Here is a 17,409-nt window from a genome sequence, read left to right as displayed (position 1 = left end):
CAGTAACCGATTGAAGGCTCTTCGTTCTTCAATATGATTCTTAAGAACTGTTACCACCGCTTCATCATGCGTCTGCTGAATCTCCATCAGCTTAATCTTGTGTTCGAGAATACTGTTTTCCGCTTGAAGCATCTTGATTCTTTCCTCCATTGAAGCATTCTCATTAGTAAGTTGTAAGAGATTCATCTGTGTGTTTGAATCCATCTTTGTTTTTTTGAGAGAGAAGTGCTTGAGGATGTTTTTTAGATTGGTTTTTTGGAAAGTTGAATGGGAGTTTTTGTTGTTACTCGGATACCTTTTATAGACTTCAAAATATAAACAGGCTATTGGATTACATTCAGGAACTGTCTTCAAACATTGTATAACCGCATTAAACAAAACTGACTCTTGATTTTTTACTTCACTAAGTGCACCCATCTGTTTTAATAAAAAAATGACTATTTATTTTTTAATATTTAGTTTTCTTATCTCACATAACATGTTATCCTATTTGTTCGACTGTCAATTACAATTAAGATTTTTTTGTGAAATACAATCATTTTAATAATTTTTAACATAAATTTCTTGCATGAAGAATCATATTTTTTGACTTAAACTCTATGTTAAACCTTGTTTCAAAAAATTTATATAACTGCTCTGACAGGTGGTTCTATATTTGTAGAAAAATGAATGGACAAGAAATAGCGAGCATAGTTTAGATCTCCATATCTTTCTACAGAGTGTTCTATAGAAAACAATAAAAAGAATCTCAAAAATGTTACGGAGATAAGATTCAGAAAAAACTTGAAAGGAAAAAAGTAAACGATTCAGTCACTACAGTCATAATAAAAAAAAAGCAAACGTATATGATCAATATTGGTGAACAATATATGGAACTGCGTCTTAAAGTGATTCATCAACAAGAATCATTTCAAAAATTTAATAAATGTTTTTATATAATCCATTTTTATACATTTTAAAATGAATGTCAATTTAAACAAATTCAACACGGTCAAAAAAATAAAATTTTAGAAAACTACAATGTTACTACGGTTTATATTCCTAACGTTTCATTTGCATCACACGCACTGGAAACTTTGTTTTACAAACTACCTAATAGAACACATGTTGGAACCCGTATCTAATTCCCGATACATGTTCCTTTTTCATAGATTTCATTAGGTGTTCTTCGTTTAAATTCTATTTTTTATGTTCATTTTTATAATGCGTTTCCCGTGTCACATATATTGGTTTGTAAAAAAATATATTAAGAAACGTCATTTTAAACATCGTTTTTAATTTTAAACATTTTTACAACGTTGAAAAAATGTTTAATAATAAATCAAGAAAAATTACTTTAAATTAAACCTTGATTTTTCATTTTTCCCCCGCGGTGGCGTGGAATACACAGTACATCGACATGTAAAGAAAATTAATTAATATTATCTAGTTCTTATCTTCTTTGCGTTCAGCCTGAATAAGATTGGAGGCTTTCCGGCTTTCGACTTCACCTTGAATGAAAAGTCCCCTGGCACTTCGTTCCTCAATATGCTTCTTCAGCAAATCTATCACAGTTTGGTGGTGCGCGAGTTGATTTTCCATTAACCTTATGTTCTCTTGAAGATTGACATTATCCTCCTCCAAGTCTTTTATTTTTTCTTCCAAAATACTCTTATTGGCGATGATCTGATTGGGGTTTGACGGTGACTGTGAGCCCATTGGTAAAAAAAGGGTTAGGTTTTAGAAATTATAAAGTGGGTTAACTATTCAATGGTTTTGTAGACGAGGGTTTATAAAAGATAAATTTAGAACTGACTTTTGATCTTCTTTATTTATTATATGGTAAGTATTTAGTATTATAATGGACTATGACAAAATACATTTCAAATAAGAGAATAAAAACAGAGGCTGTAGGCATTGTAGCCATAATAACCCCTATATAGGAAAAAACCCAGAATGGTCTAAAAATATTGTCAGTTTGATTTACTCTAGTGTTCTTTTACGTATTCTGATGTAAATCTATTTCAAAGATACTCCTAATTTAAAAAAATAGATTTTTTGTTTTCATTATTTATGATAAAAATGAGTTATAATTAGTAAAAAAATTAAAATGAATAGTGCAACTTTTTTTTTTTAAAAAAAACCACCCAATACATGCATGTATTAAATGCGTGGAGAAAGTTGTGGGCAAATCCTGGGGGTAGTCCAATAGTCAGTTTTTTTTATCTCTATAAAAGCCTCGAAGAACATCTAACAAAAATCAATTATACAAAGATTCAAAAATCACTTATATCCAATACAAAAACACATTCAAAAATGTTAAAAAACAACATTATATCGTTTTTTTCCTTATACAAAGATTCTTCTGGGTGTTCAGTGAACTCATCAGCGTGTTGTTCTTGAACAAACTAAACTAAAAATAACAACATTTGACGAGTAAAATGACTTCAAAAAGGGGCAATCTGATTTTTGCCCGTCCCTGCAACACAGAACCATCTTGTAATTCGATTTGGTTAATAAAAAACCAAAACAAATAATGCCTATTCATATCGATAGGCCAGATTAATAACATCAATACACTCCTTCACATTCCACGCCAAATTTTGATGATAAGAGAAAAACTGATCTATTACAGTGACATATTTGCAGTGTCATTCATGTTGATGAAAGCTCTCCTTATACGTTCAACATTTTCGTCTTCTATCATTTCATTCTTTAGACATGACATCTGTAGCATGAACGTTTGTTGAATTCTCTTGTATGACTCTAACAGAGATTCCAACACAATTAGATTCCCCTGTATATAAAACAAATCAAATTTGAAAGTTGATTAATAATCCAAATAAAACATTGATTACCTATACTTACCATTTTTAATTATATCACATTCAATGTTATCTTTTAATAGTGTTTTAAAGATTATTTAGCAATACTACAAGTTGAAATAGGGTAGTGTTGAGAATTTTTTATTTGTACAGAAATAAGGCAGTGTTGAGAATTTTTCGGAAAGGACATAAGTGAATTATCTAGTAGGAACCTCATGATGATTATGTCTTTCAGAACTTGCTTCGCACTTGTTCTCAACAGTGTCCTTGACACTTGGGTCCTGAAAATTAGAGCAATGGAGTCATCTAAAAAAAGATGATAACCGTATTTGTGACAATAACAGTTTATGGACAAAAACCTTTGTGATATTGTCCATCTCTGGTTCACCCAAATGCTTCCTTGAAGAAGAATTAATTTCTTTGTCCTTCTTAAAAATAGAAAATAAAGACAGATGTTTGAAAAAAATAACATTCATATAAGTATAAGGCAAAAAAATATAAAAAAAAATATGCCCTTGAAATTATTTTGAGAGTACATGCGGTAGCAAACGTTTTTCACCTCTGGTATGATGCTACTGTCATCATCTTCATGCTCGATGAGATCAGTCAAGCACTGCAGAGATTCAGAAAAAGTGTTTTTCGTGATGAGTTTAAATATAACGTAAAAAAATTAAAGAGACGTCTATTAACCAATACAAAAACATTATATAATAATTTATTCTAAGACCTTTCTCTGGCAGCCTTGCAGTGCAGAATAGTCAATCTCAGGAATACTAAGCTTCCCATTTTGTATGCAATTTTTTTGGATCATGATTTCCTCAAGAACATCCAAATTGTAGCAGTTCCATGAAACATATCTGGGGCTTGGAATTGTTGGGAAAGCCCTTCTTCCAATGAAGGTATCCAGAAAAAAATACTGTGGAAATTTTTTGCATGTAAGAGAGTTCTTAACGAAAATTTTTTCAAAAACATAAAATGGTTTAAAATTAATACGGTAAAAAACATACCAGCAAGAAAGACAACGACCCTGTGTAGAACCTTGTTTCTGTGTTCCGTAGCCAAACTTTTGAGGATTCTTTCAAGTAGTTAACAACAAGCTGGCACCAATTATACTGAAAACACTTGTCAAGATCACAACAAATACCCAGGAAATTCTGCCTAATGTAAGAGTTTGATGATGGCTGGATTAAAAAACAGATAAGAACGAGGATGAAATTTTTCTTGAAATTCACATCAACCCTCGTAGAATCCTTTATGGCATCCACTACATCTTTCACGCCAACCCTGAAAGCTTTGTCAGTGTTTTTAAACTGCTTCCTCCATTCTTTAGAAAGTTGTTGGCTGTTAACAAAAGGTATAGCGATTGTCCCGAGTGGGAGGCCAAGAATACGATGAACATCTTTATCAGTGATTTTTATTGTCCTCTTGTCCAATACAATTGAACAATCATTAGAAACAAAACTGTTAACAAGGCTGTATCCTAGATGTTTTGGATAACTAGTAAGATTGAAATCAAGAATACATCCAAAACCTGTACTAATCACCCATTCTCTTTGAGATTCAGTTAAATTCTGAACCAAGTTGGTGAACAGCGAAGGACTTAGCTTAATCAAGATCTTATGTTCTTGATCTGCGTTTTTCTCTGCTTCTAGCTCGATCTCTTCTTTCTCAGGACCTTCGGTTGAAAATTTCTTTTTCTTCTTAACATCAGGAATCTGTTTCTGTTTTTTAATTGATGTCAGTATATAAACAATACAGGTAACTTCATTTTACACATATACAAAAATTGATGACAAACCTCAACGACTAAATCTTTACTTTTTTGCCCCAACTTCCGTTTTTTATTTGTTTCCTCAGTATTGTAATGAACAGAACAAGCTACATAAAAAAGATATTGTTAAAATATTTATACTAGAGTATAAACAATTAGGAAATATTTAACAATGAAAAATGAAACACTAAAATTAAAAAATATTATGAGACACTGACAATTGCTACGAAGTGACTCTATAACCATGTCTATTTCAACATCTGCTTTGGATTTCTTGATGGTATAGTCTTCAGTTGATGAGCAATCAAACATGGCTACAACAAGACAAAAACAGTCTGTGTATCAAAACAGTGAAACAAGTTTCCAAACAGAAAAAAGGAATGATTTTTGCTTATAGAGCAAAACCATACATATGTGTGAAAAGATGCCGAGAATTGATTTCCGGAAATCCTTGATTTGTTTGGTAGAAAACCAATTCTTTGTCATCTAAAAAAGAATAACATGAATAAGTTATGGAAACCGATGCTATAGGAAAAAACAAAAGTAAAATGCATAAAAGTCTTACAAAACTAGGATAGTGCTCTTTCGTGCAGAACACTGGTGGACACATCTTTAAGAACATGGTTGCATAAAACAGCACAAAGAAACCACAACTTTTAGCATCATTTTGTTTCGGAACCTGCATAACATTTTTTGGTACAATTAGTTTCTTTTTCATTTTAAATATAAAAATGACCTGATCTGTTAATTTAAGATACCTCTGGGATTAATACAGGAATGTTCTTCACAGTTGTCGGAGAAAAGTTTATATTTGCAAGTTTGTAAAGAGATACCAACATCCTAAATTGTAACAAACCAAAACACGATAAGAACATCACGACTGATTAAAACCATATATAAAAAAAACACCAAAAATCATAATGAAGCATTACCCATGGATGAACTCTATAACATCTTTTTTGACAGAATCCTTTAGTGAATCTAGGAGAATAAGAGCCGGTTTTTCGATCTCTACTTCAAAATCATTACACGGGTTGCAAAAAACCATTAAAACCCAGTGATTCCTGAAAATCCACACATTTTACGAATTTCTTATAAAATACAGAGTACTAAATAATCATTGTCAATTAGAATAGATATTTCAGCTTTACCACAAGCATATTGGGAAGAAAATGTATCTCTTCTCAAAAAACTTATTTTTTAGCATACACCTTAACACTTTATCCCTGCCCTTTCTGTTGTCATAGTAATCTTTGATGACAAGGGGATCTATATACAGACAGTGTTTTGCTTTCTCTTTCCCCATTAATATCCATAAACGCCTATAAATAATGAACAAATTTGAAGAATGTGAGAACTTTTGTTAGTGTAATGGATTGGTGGTGTAAACATTATAAGTTCGTTACCTTAAATATTGCTCAGCTTGATCATCATTAAGCTTCTCTGGGTCAAATGGACAAGCTGAAACAGATCGAAACTAGTAAGATATACAAAGAATAAACCCTAATCTAAGTAGAATATTAGATTCGGATGATATTATACCTATATCAATAGCCTTGGACGAACGCAAGTTCCTCGCCATTTTTTGCTCGCAACTCTGCTTTGGTCAGGTTTGGTAAAGTTCTTTTAGGGATTCTAAGAAAGACAACACAACTTGTAAGAAGTAAAGTAGAACACAAAACTGAATTCGTTTTTTTTTTCCAGTATTAACCGTACCGATGTATCCATTATTCAGCAATAAATGAGGAGTGTGAATGTCATCTGTTTGAACAACAGGTCTAATAAAGATCACTCTTGCAATGCATTGTAAAAACAATACAAGACTGTTATACGGTAAGGAAGATTACTAGAATGAGTCCTAAAATTTTTAATATTATGAAAACACTGTACAACATAAAAAAAAAATCGTTAACAATGCCTAAGTTCAATTTTGAGTAAAATTATTACGATTTTTAGTATTTATTAAAAAGTAATTAAAATATTATAGGAAATTATAAAGATATAAGATATTATGAAAATAAAAATTTTTGATTTGATTTGTTGTAGGGAAATAAAAATTGACTAAAACTTTTCCTTTTTCAAGATTTAATTTTCATTGAACATTTGCATATGTATTCGACTTGTGTGAAAAACTAAGTAGAACACAACACTAATTTCGGTTTGTTTTTTTTCCCCTTCGAGGAGTATTAATTTCATCTTTCTGAATTACAATCCTAATAAAAAAACAAGTTTGTAATGCATTGAAAAAAGTCTACAAGACTGTGATATGATAACGAAGATTACTAGTTTTTCTACCAAAATTTGAAATATTATGAAAAATACTATACAACGTAATAATATAATCATTCACAGTACATAATTTTAATCTCAATAATATGAAAAATTATTAGGATTTTGAATTTTTCTTAAAAATAAATAAAGAAATTATGGTTAAATTATAAAGATCTAACATATTTTATAAAAATCTAAGATATTATGTAAATAAAAAAGATTTGTTCTGATTAGTTGTAAGAAATAGTCCCATATTTTCAAAAAAGGAAAATGACTAATTATTTGTCTGTATCAATAATTTTTGATTAATTTAATTTTCAGTAGACTTTTGCATTTTTAATTTGATCTTGTACTCGACGTGTAATATGAATCTCTTTAGATTGGTGTTGTGAAATCTTTGATAAGTCGATTACATTAAAACGATCACAAAAGAATTCAGGTTCTATCCACAAGGAAGTCTTTTTACAGCATATTCCATGATAAAATCTATAACTAAATATATTCATTAATTTTTAAAAGTAATTCTCTCAAATTAAATATTTTTTATTAAATCTCGTTTATGTCCCATCATTTCCTTATATCATACCTCAAATACATATAGTGACGTTTTTGTGAAAAAAATAATTGCTTCGAAAATTTTTAATATTAAATTTCTGGGTAATTTACATTACATAACCGATATTCATTAGTGTTCTAACTCATAATAGTAAGATTTTTAAATTAAAGACAAAGCAAAAAACTTGCTTTTTTCCTCATACAAATAACATAAAAATTTATTTTTGAGTTCCAAACAGTGTTCAAAAAAAAGGATACATCTCTTTCCATTACTTTATCAATCAGAAAAATAATATTATTCTACATACAAGCTAATAACATGTTTCCTCTAATAGTTGTTCTGGTTTTATTAGAGAATCTTTTAACTGATTTCCCTTAGAATACTCCATTTTTGTTTTTGAAACATAAAATATATCAACAAGATATTGTCTATTAAACACAAGGTGTACGTTCTAAAATTTAAAAAATAGAACATGCTATAAATAAGGTTGCATGCAGAATAAATATGACACAAAAATTCAAACTAACCTTATGTCACTCCTTTAATCAAGGTTGTTAGTAATATTCAGAACGCTTAATTGATTTCATCCGTAACTCATATTTTGAAAAAAAAAAATTCATTCTCATTTCTTCATCGTTGTTCAGACAATCAAAGATACGTTTTCTCTAATACTTGGCCAAAACTCTGTTTGGTGGCGCTGATTAGGTCGTATTTGTTTACCTCGCATCAAAACTATTTTCCAGAATATATTATACGTGCTTTTACTATAATTTCTTCTTCTTCTTTTTTTCCAGTTTTTGAAGATGGTGAACGATGACAAAGAAAATGTACATAGGACACCGGTTTTTAGAGGAACTCCATACCCGGCAACTCGTGAAGTTCTATCAACTATAGTCGACAATGTTAATCGGGTACCAGCATTCACACCATCTAAAGGGAACAAACTTTCTCTCTTAGGTTCCATCTCTTTTTTTTTGTGGATATAACATCTATTCTTCCACAGTTCAAAATCAAAAAAAGTCTGATAAAAAGCCTTATTTTTGTGCTTCATTAGGTTCAATTCTAAAACGTACAAGAAACAACACAGAGAATAATGCGAATAATGAAACTTCTATTCCTGTCAACGTCAATATCAGTGTTACACCTTCGAAAAAGAGAGTTAGGATCGTAACACCTCTAGAAGAAGTCGCACAACTGAAATCCACTTCATTGGAAAAACAGTTGATTCCAGTATATTCGAACCAAAAAGAATTATTTAAAGATGGATTGGTTGGTGAACAGTTTCAGGAATACGTGATGAAAGAAAAAACATATGTTGAAGTGGGGAAAATTGTTGAGGTACTAGTTTCTATATATTAATTATTTGTTTTTGAGGAATATGATTCACATTTTAAATATATTTTTTTTGGTATTGTTCTCTAGGTTCCTAAACACCAAATAAAAAAATCTGCAATGATCACTGTTAGAACGAGGAAAAGGAGCAAAAAGGATTTTGAACACTGGTTACTAGTAAGGTATCAGCCTAAAGTTCTTGTTGATGCTGTCAGGTCTCTTTCTCCGATCCAAAAAAAATGGGTCAAGAACACAGGTTTTGCTTCTTTGCTTTCATTCAGAATGAACCAGTATCCACAAGCATTATGTTATGATTTGGCTTCTTGTTTTGATGTGAATTTAACATCTCTGGTGTTCGGTAACATTACTATACCAATAACACAAGAGGATGTAAATGAAGTACTTGGGTTACCTCTCGGTGGTGTCAACGTACAAATAATACGTAGTACACATATTGAGGACAGATGGAGAGATCAGTTTAAGGAACTTGTAAAGGATGGATGGAAAGTGACAGCGAACATGGTCTGTGATGCAATAAAAAATTCCAATGAAGCTGATAGATTGTTTAAGCTGAATTTTCTAGTGTTGATGTATAATGTTCTTATTGAAGGACCAACAAATCCTTATGTTAAGCAAAACATACTAGGTTTTTCCGGTAATCTAGATAATTGCAGCAGCTATAATTGGTGTGATTATTTGATTGAGAACCTAAGAAATGCAATTCTGGCATGGAGTGAAAAACCAGACAGCAAGTACTTCACTGGGTCTATCCCAATGCTTGTTGTAAGTTTTTCTCATAGATCTTTCAATCTTCTTTAATGATAAAAATTCTGATTCTGAAATATTTAATTATCCTTTTTATTCAAAACTGTGAACTTCGTGTAATTTGTTATTTTTTTGCAGTATCTTTATGTTGATCGAGTTGTAAATGGGAAACGTCAAGTCAGGCGTAAAAAACCAACTTTTGTAGGATGGTCAGATTCCCTCATACTTGATAGACAGATTTCAGAACTCGCAACAGGCAGCCTCAAGACATTTTTCAATGGACGTGTTGCATTACCACTGAGAAGCAAGCATTCGGATGATGAGAGCAGTTATGAGGTGTTTTTATTAGCACAACATTATTACTCATCTGAATATATTATAGGAATTAATATGTGTTATTATATAAAAAATGTTTAAATTTTATGAATAGGACAACACATGGAACATTGTTTCAGCAGCATCATCGGATGACGACGAGGTACAATGTGATAGGAATGATGAACATGGTTCTTTTAACAGTGTTCCAAACGTATCACAGGCTGGAAAAGATTTAAACCAGTTTGAAATATTAACTGATGGAAAACTTAGTGAAGCACATTACGAGGTAATCACACACTGTTATAATTTATTTTTTTTACATGATGATACAATGTGATATTAATTTTTTGTGTAAATATTTATACAGAAAGATGTTGGCGATATCCTGACAGGCAACTTTATTCAATCAATAGGAGAACAAAAAATTCTTGGGAAAAAGGTAAAATTCAAGCACAAGATAAAATTGAATATAACAATATTATAAATTTGTAAAAGGGTCAGGGAATAACTATGTAAAGTTTCTCTTTTTCTAGGTGCCTGAGTATGTCCTCAGTGAACTGGAAGATTCAATTGTTGGATACGAGAATATTCAAAGGAAGTGTATAATGTATCTCTTGTCTTCTAAAGAATTGTTCAGTAACAATAATCTTGTTGATGGGCTGCAGAAAAGATTTGTTGATCTAATAGTCAAAGCAAACGAGTTTGTTGAGAAGGAGCTGAATATACAGAACTATAAAACTCTGTTCAATAATTCAGTTCTCAACTATGTGAGTATGAGACGTGAAAATACTGGTTCATTGAATGAAAAGGTTAATGGTGGTGATGGTCTCATCAATTTTGCTACAAAGAAGTCTGTGTGTCCTGATAATTTGGTTACCACGAACGACATGGTCGAAGAAAACAAGTCAGAACTCTTCAGGAGTATGGAATCACAATCAAAGTTCCTAAGTATACAAGAGAAATGTTTGTCAAACGATCTAAAGACACCAGGTGATGGGCGTTTTTTTAAAGTTAATTTGGATGCAACAATCCCAACCTTTGACTTAGGAGAAGAGTTCAAAAATCAAGAGCCAAATCTAGATTCGAGTAGAGTTCCTGGCCTTGCAATGCAGAAACCAGAAAGAGACAGAAAGATTGCTAATATCTTTAGATCACCATACATAGACCGAATAACAAATATAAATGGAAAGAATTTCAGCAAAGAAGAAACAGAACTATGGGAATGGCTTCACAAAAATGAACAGTACCCAAAGTAAGTGTTCTTAGTGTTATTCATCAAAAGGTTCCAAGTATGAGTTAATATTTATTATTATTTTATCCATGCAGTCGAGTCTTGTTCAAGTGGCAGAACATCATGTGTTATAAAATTGACTTCCAGTCAATGAAAGAAGGTGAGATGATAACGACTTCAGCGTTGGATGTATGGTGCTGCTATTTGAATTATTATGAAGAACTAAGATCTCCAACGTCTCCAAGGCGACTATTCTGTTACACAGAGACAACTGTATGTTTACGCTTTTCCCTTCGGGTTCTTTTATTTATATTTCATCAACATGTAAAAATTTAACTAAAAAAACATGTTCAGGTTGGAACGCTGAATGGGTTCACTGACGAATCCATACAAAAAAAATTCACAACATTTGCAGAGAACATGGATCATATATTTGCAACATACAAGACCAAAATACATGATTATGATTTGGTAATATTTCATGTCTCTAACACTATCAAATTTTGTCTTCTATTATGAAAGATAAAAAAATCCTTGTTGTATAATTGACAGGTTTTCTTCCCAGTTCACCATGTAAATCATTACTATGTTGTCTGCTACAACATGAAGAATTCATCTATAGACATCCTTGATAATAGAGCCTCGGAGCGACCAATCAAGAATCTGTATGGTCAGCCACTAATTGTTCTGGTAAAATTTCCTAAAAACTGTTTTGTTCTTGTGTTTTTAGATGTTGTTTTACAAGAATCAGACACACACTGAAATCATGTCTTTAAAATTCTCAGCAAAAACACTTTGTGAAGTATCTACAAACCCAGAATCATTACAAGTTTGGTGATATATCGAAGCTTGTGCCTCAGCGCCTTAAGATGAGGTGGCAAACAAAAGAAAATGGGATAGACTGTGGTGTTTTTGCAATGCGTCACATGGAGACATACTTTGGAGGAGGATCACGGAATTGGGATGCAAAATTTGCACCTGAGAGTGTAATCTTCTGAATGACTTGTTAGTTTAAAAGAAAATTCGACTTGACATATCGAAAGCTAACGTCTTTCCATATTTTCATTTTGTAGTATACTCAAAAGGTTCAGATAAGGAGGTTTCGGATTCTGTACACATACAATATGATTTCGAGCCGAAACAATTATTGTTTTGGCATGATAATGGACGAGATGAAAGACCCATTATTGGTTCCCGATGAAGATGTTCTTCGTGCATCTATGCAGAAACCGAAGAAGATTTAGAAGCTTTCTGGATTTTAAAACATGTGTAATTTGTTCTTAGTGTTTTGATGGACATATTTCCCGGTTTGCCGTTTTTTTTTGTTTGTGTTCCTGTGTGCTCCTTATAAGAATTTCCTGAGTTTAATATAATAAAAAGATGTTTTACTTATATTTTGTTTTAAACATTTAATATAGTAAAAAATTTATTCGCAGGAATACAAACATAAACTTTTGTTCTGTTTAGTGATTTCTTTTAAACTGATGAAAGATACTGCTTTGACATGTATCAAATAAACTAAATGTTCCTATATAAGAGACAATTTAATCTTTTAATGAAAAACATATTGCTTTTTTTTTCAAGAACGAAAAACATGTGTGAGTATATTATTTCTGAATTCGTGATATAAACTTATAACTATTTGACAAAACGTTTTTTGTTTGTAAAATAATTGTACTAAATTAGAATTCAATGGAAAAGATTTATTAAAAATAGAAACATCAGTATCCAGAAAACATCAAAACTTAAAGCAATAAATCTTGCGAGTCTAATTCTTAACAGTAAGAAATGGTCTGCTAGATAATAGGCGTTTTAAATAATAGTACTACATTCCATTTTATCATCAAAAATTCCCTCCATGGAAAGTAACGCAGAGTTCGTGCAGTTCCTGAGACTTCTCATTGTTGTTCGAAGTCAGTATTGTGTGCAACATGTCCTGCCTTAGATCATTTAGCTGCATCACTTGTTCATACTGTGTGCATAACAAATTATTATAAATATCAGAAATTAGAAAAAAGTAATGCATAATAACGAATTCGGTAAAAAAAAAAACACAACACATACACTTTCTTTTTTGATCTTAGCATCCCAACTTGAAGTACCTCCACCAAAATACGTCCCCATATGATGCATAACGAAAACACCGCAATCGACATCATTGTAAACAGTCTGCCACTCCATCTCTAAACGTTCAGGCACTATGGAAAAGTAATCAATACTTTTCGAAGCTTTCTTCTTGTTCAGAAACATAGTGAAGTGTTTATGCTGAATATAAAAAGATAGAAGCATCAAATGGATGAAAAAATTAAATGTGGTGTTAAAATAGATTCACAAAATTTGAATTAATGTTTCAGTGTTTACCAAGACATCTATCTGATCACCATACAACTGAAGTAATGTTCTATCAGATCTTCTGTTGTCTAAAATTTCCATGCTAGGCGAACGTAAATCATACACAACAACATAATGATGGTTCGATGCAATCATTGGAAAAAAAATCTACATGAAACAAATTTCAACTAGTCAGTGAATTTAAAATTGCATTACAAAAAACAAATTTAAAGGCAGAGTTCCCAGTACCATGCTTAGATCCTCAAGACGGACATCATAAAGCCTCATTGTATCTTCTATGTTTTCCACGAAAACCTGATTCATCCTCTCAAATGGTATTTGTTTGGTTGCATTTATGATACCAAACTAAAATTAATTCAAGTCATCTTCTATTAGCCAATGACAAGTATAATAGGGTTATTATGACTGTTTTTCATTGTTTATGGGAAAAAAACTCACTGTGTTCTGTGTGAAACAAAAAAGCCTCCTTGCTGAAGAATTATCCGCAGTTGGGACAAGCAAATTCAATACACAGCTCCAGACATCTATTACTGACGACAGTACCATCTCTCAAAATTCAGGGACATGAAATCAATCTTGCAAGCAAAGACAGACTTCCATTTGAAGAAAACCATACTGAAACAGATGAAAGAAAAAATGAGGAGGCCACATAAAAATCCTGTGCTATCTAGAATTGACTGCATTTCAAATTTTTCTTACTTGTCGTCATGTTGTTCAGAATTTACGATATCCCATAGAATCGTGGACTGCTTTTTGAATTTTCCATTGAATGGCTCAAGATCTCCAGATGATGTTTTTGTTTCATTCAAAAGTCCACGAACTAAATTCTTATAAAGGAAACATGTAGCCTTCTCATTTATTTTAACGAATTTATTCTTCATTACATCAATAGAATCACTACCAGGGTACTGCTCGTAAATGTAAAGTAAGTTCCTCATGCATTTTTCTTGTTTTGAGTTGTAATCATCCAGTGCCTCTTTTAAATTTGAAATCATAATCTACATTCCTCAGTCAACCAAAAAAAAAAATTTATACAGGTAACAAACACTATTTCAAAAAAAAATACAAAACCTTAAAGAATTTAAAAGCACCTGAGGTGTTGCATCAAGATCATTATCAAATTCCTTCCTAATGTCATTACAAACACCGCGAATGATTGACGTAACCATATCATCAGTAGGATTTACCTAATAATGTGTAATAAAAAATAAATTTAAAAACTTAACAATTTTTCGAAAGAATTTAAGAATTCGAAATTTATTGCATACCTTATCATCAGTTGGAACATCATTTGTTGTTTGAGAGATGCCTTGAATTTTAAAACAATCTAATGTAATCACAGAGACTGTTTCACTTGGCCATCTTCTAAAAGATGGCTGAACCATTGGAAGCTTGTTAGAATGCAAAAGTACTCTCTCAAATGAAAAAAACTGCAAAGACATTGTTAAAAAAATTAATGATATTTTAACTAATAAAGAAAGGGAACTTTTAATGGAATAGTTGCAAGAAACTACTCACAAGCAGGAATACGAGGGATCCTTTGAAGAACCTTTTTTCCCTATTCTCATTCCAAACAACATATTGTTCCTGTAAGCATTGAATAAGATACTTACACCAATTATATTTCTTGCAGTTGTCAAAATCACCATTAAATTGAATCATTCGCGTATTAATATAAGGAGTGGATGACCCCTCAAAAAATACATTGCTCAGAAGCAATATGAAGTTTATTTTAAATTCCTCATTGACTGTGTCACATGCAGCAATTTTTTTGCAAATGTCAACTGGTGTAACCTTGTAGCAGTTTCCGACCTGACCATAACAGATTGCCCACCTTTTAATGGCATCGGTTGAAAGACCAAAATCAACATCTGTTTCACCAATAGGTAAACCAAGAATCTCACTAACATCTTGTTCGTTTACAGGAAAAGTACTTTCATCCAACCTCAACAAGGGGGGATTTGGTTCAAATGCCATTAATAAGAACCTGGATATCTCAAGGGGATACTCCTTCAGTTCAAAACTTAGTACAGAACCAAAACCCGTCGAGCAAATCCATGATTTTTGATCCTGGGTCAGAGAGGACAAAACGTCTGCAAGCAAACAAGGTCTAACTCTAACAATCGATCGATCATGCCTGTACATTGGAAAAAACGGAAAAGTAATATAAGCGATTCTAGTTAGGGTTCCATAAACAAGTCGTCATGAAAAGGAACAGTATGCAGAATTGTTTCATAAAAACGAACCTTTTTTCATCCATGCCTGTTTCAGTCGTCGTCTCTTCTAGGGTTCTATGGAGAGTTCTTCCGCGTCTGTAGTTTTTTTTCGTTTTGTTCTAATAATGTAGTTGTCAACTGAAATCAAACCTTCCAAATATTACAGTATCGCATGATTGACGCTGGTGTATAATCAATTCAGAAACTTCCCTTTTTAGAATTCGTATAAAATTCGTATTTGTTTTTAGCCCTGTATTTTGTCACGGTTTCTGACGAGCGTGCCCTTGAGTGTACTCACGTTCTACTGATGTAATCAACGGCTGTTAGAGGGTCTCTAGGGTCTCTCAAGATGTGAGGTCTCCCTGGAACTCGACCCTATATATATATATATTATAACGGTATATATACTAATATGATTATGAATGGGTGAATTATAATTATATATATATAGGCCAACATTTTAGAGAGGTACTCCTTATATGGAGTTACATAGTGCGCCACGATAAATCATCAATATTATTATAAATTCTGTTATAAAATACATATAAAACGTGATTCTAATATAGAATACTATAAAATATATCTATTTTAAGTAATTTAACACTTAAAATTTGATAAAAAAAAGTATATTTTCGAAACTGATTCTACAACAGAATAATTCTGGATGATTATTATTCTGTTATAGAATCATGTTGAGATATTGCATAATTTTAGATGATCTTTGGAATAAAAAAATTGTATAACTTCGTTTTCGGTTTAATAATCAAAATTTGCAATTATATTTCATAAAAAATATAATAGAATATATATTATGTGTATATTTATAATGGTGTGCTACGTAACTTCATATAAGAGGGTATGCCATGGAGTGCTACCCATATATATATTATTATCTTTAGAGTACAGTAATGTTAGACGCCATGGACAAAATGGAAGGTTAATCTTCTGGGCTAAAACTAGAGGAAAGGAAAATAGCAAATTCTATTTATGTTGTTGATTTACAAAGGTGGAGAGGGAAGAAAGTTTGCTATTTAAATTTTCAACTCTTTTCCGAATTGGTTGTTTTATAAACCACCTCATTTCTTATTGACTTTTTTTGTAAAGAATAAAACTTCTATGTTTCTCTTTACTTGTGTTACATAGTTTTTGTACTACTATATCTTTGATTGTGGGGTTTTCGTAATATTCCTAATCAATAAACACCAGCAATCAATTATAATAAGTAAATGAGCTATCAATTCCAGTCTTAAACATATGCATAAACTCGATAGCTATTTTATTAAGTAATTAGATGTTTGGTTGTTCTCAATGCCAAGAAATAAGGTAGGCAAGTTGAAATTGAAGGTAGATGTCAAAGAAGAAAATCAAAAATGTTCCTGGTCATGAGGTTGACTACTAGGAGGGTCAATTTACTAGGAAGGTGACTACTAGGAGCTTATCTCGTTTCCAACAAGATGCTGTTGTTAGAAAAGAATTAGCCAGAGCTTATAAGGTACATGATGTATTATGACAAGTTATTACCCTGTTCCTTTTCTTTATATCCTTGTCTAGTGTCTCCGCTTAGATTATTATTTTTGTTGTTTCGATTAAATGTAAGCATACTATTTACCATGTCATTCTTTGCAGTTAAAATGATGTAGTTACTTTTTAAGATGAATGTTTAGAAGTAAATGTTTTCCATAATTGTAGTAAGTTCTTGATAGTTCATTTACAAGCATTCATAGATCCAATTGGGGAAGGAATATCTTATTGCTAAATTGATGGCAACGAGATATTTCTTTTTTCCCACTGGT

General features: G+C 31.6%; 1 protein-coding gene and 1 long non-coding RNA gene across 8 annotated transcripts in view; one reads left to right on the top strand and one right to left on the bottom strand.

Annotated features, from left to right (window-relative positions):
* Positions 1-17,409, top strand: part of LOC108220238 (protein FAR-RED IMPAIRED RESPONSE 1-like) — a 39,925-nt gene that overhangs the window by 21,917 nt on the left and 599 nt on the right. For 2 of the 7 annotated variants that reach the window (XR_010291741.1, XR_010291737.1), the window contains exon 4: positions 16,933-17,108. The exons of 2 other annotated variants lie outside the window; for them this stretch is intronic. The gene's annotated coding sequence lies outside the window, so the exon portion shown is untranslated. Of the gene's footprint in view, positions 1-16,000; positions 17,109-17,409 lie in introns of those variants that run through there. 3 more of the 7 variants (XR_010291740.1, XR_010291739.1, XR_010291742.1) reach the window with 3 other exon arrangements.
* On the bottom strand, positions 5,782-6,167 carry LOC135152911 (uncharacterized). Its single transcript, XR_010292191.1, has 3 exons — positions 6,118-6,167; positions 5,982-6,036; positions 5,782-5,897 (listed from the first exon to the last, which is right to left on the bottom strand). It is a non-coding gene; the product is annotated as an uncharacterized LOC135152911 (long non-coding RNA).

This window comes from Daucus carota, chromosome 5 (assembly GCF_001625215.2).
Source record: "Daucus carota subsp. sativus chromosome 5, DH1 v3.0, whole genome shotgun sequence".
NCBI lineage: Eukaryota > Viridiplantae > Streptophyta > Magnoliopsida > Apiales > Apiaceae > Daucus > Daucus carota.
This window is presented reverse-complemented; position numbering and strand designations above follow the sequence as displayed.